We start from the raw sequence: 2,209 nt of genomic DNA on the forward strand, positions 1-2,209 counted from the left end.
AGTTAGATCATGAAATAATTTGATGAAATTCAACAGCTAGGCAGAGATGCAGTGTTAGAGTATTACTAACATTTTAGATCAAGTTTGAAGGAGAGTAGAGGCTATTAACAATATGGTAAACACAACTGAAAACCAGATCAGTCTAAGGAGAAGAGTTAATCAGGTCCATTTTTGAAGTCAAGTCCTTATAGAATTAAAGAGTATACAGACCCATTGTTTGGCAGATTAGCACACACCAGCAAGCAACATCAATCATACTCAGACAAGGAAGTTAATGATCATATCATCAGGGCAAGCTGGTCAAGACATGTATGAACAGAGATAGGGGAGGCCATGGAACAAGACAAGGCAATATAAGAAAAAGCTTAGCAGACAGGTTCAGTACCAACAAAGGGATGCAACATGATCCTAAGTTCATCATAAGGCACATAAATGCTACAAGGACTGACCTCTATATTCGTGGCACATGAATGGGAGCAGATTTTAGCAATACAAGGACTGGGCAAAGTTGGCACTTAGGACTTCATGACCAGGTGAGGCAAAGCAAACAAGATAGTGCAGCCAAGCAAAGGGAGCAGGGGATGGGAGCAAGCATGTTAAGAGAAGGAGGAAGGTCCCTAGGTGTCAGCCCCAAGCAAAAGGAAAAGAACAAGAAAAGAGAGAAAAACAGAAGTAGGCGGGCCTTTCTTGGGCATGGCCAAACATGGGCATACACTAAACAAGGTGAGGCAGGCAGAGATGTGGTGGGCAAAGCTTTATGGTGAAGTGGCAGGATGGAAATTATAACTTAAGCAGCCTGGACAATCACTCAGTGGTCTTGAGGTATGGATGTTTGTATTGACAAGGGACAGAGACATGGAGAAACACACAAGACATGGATGTCACACACTTAATGCAAAGAATAAGTAAGCTATCTATACTTCGTTTGTTATTTTACTTCGTTTGCAGTCGTGAAAGGGGTTGTTTGGATGAAAATCGAGCAAAATTGGGGGAAAAAGGACGAAGCTTTTAATGCTTCGTCCTCTCTCCAACCACCCACCAATGTTAACAGCCACAGTAGCTGCGATTTGACCCGACGAGAGGGGTAAGAGGGGTGGGGAGTAAGGAGGCGGCTAGGATCTTACCCTAGCCCCTTCGTAAACAATAACATGGAGGCCCCCTTATGTTGTCAATATATCGAGGGAGTATTATATTGCAGCCTGGGCTGGGTCAGCCTTTCTGTGGGCTGGTCCTGGCCTTATTTTTTATTTATTTTAAAAATGAACCCTTTTCGTATATTATGCACGTATATGCGCATATATTGAGTGTATACACACTCGTAGGGAAAGAACAAATAGCCCAGTAAAATAGGTTGCTACTTAAAGTACTCAATCATAAACAGAAATAATTAAGACGAGGGCGACTGAAGGCGTAACGAAATTAAAAAGAGTTTTGGAACCCATTTTGCATACGATAACCTTCTTCTAGTATTTAAATTTAACTAATTAATACTAATTTGCATCAACGTCCTTAATTAATCTTCCCATGACTTGAACATTTCAATTAAGGCCGTTCGGAGTGCAGAACTTTGCAAAATGACCCAGCTGTATTGAACCATAAGTTGGTTAACCACGAGACGGTCACTAATGCACAATAATAGTAACTGGGCTAGAAATCATAATTAAAAATAATTTTGCTGCAAGTTGCACAAATACAAAGAATAAATCAAGCTCGAGGGGTAAAAGCAGCGACTTCTTTTAATTATTCAAGTCCCTTGGATAAAAATAAATGAATTTGCCTTTTGCCTAACTTTTTTGATTTTTGCTGAATTAAAGGAACAATTATTTGAAATTGCATCGGCTGCCGGGGAAATTATAGCAAGTATTGTAAAATGCTGTAAAATGCAGGTAAATTTCTGAAATTAATAAAGCTTTGAAAAGTGTCATCATTAATTTACGGAAGAAAAATGTTAACCCGAATAATTGTTTAACATTATTTAGAAACCTCTGCGGGTGTGCAAAATTGTCTTTTTTATTATCCAAGGACCCTGAGCAAGTAAAGTAAATTATGGGAGGTAAAAAATCAGGGGCAACATTTTTGACTCAACAATAGTAGGAACCAAAGTAGGATGCACCGCAACCTATAAGAAAATAAATTGTTAAATAAAACTACAATAATAAAAAATTCTAAAATGAAATATTGCACCAAACAAACTTAAGTATTCACCTCT

The sequence above is a fragment of the Lycium ferocissimum genome, chromosome 12 (assembly GCF_029784015.1).
Source record: "Lycium ferocissimum isolate CSIRO_LF1 chromosome 12, AGI_CSIRO_Lferr_CH_V1, whole genome shotgun sequence".
Taxonomy (NCBI): Eukaryota; Viridiplantae; Streptophyta; class Magnoliopsida; order Solanales; family Solanaceae; genus Lycium; species Lycium ferocissimum.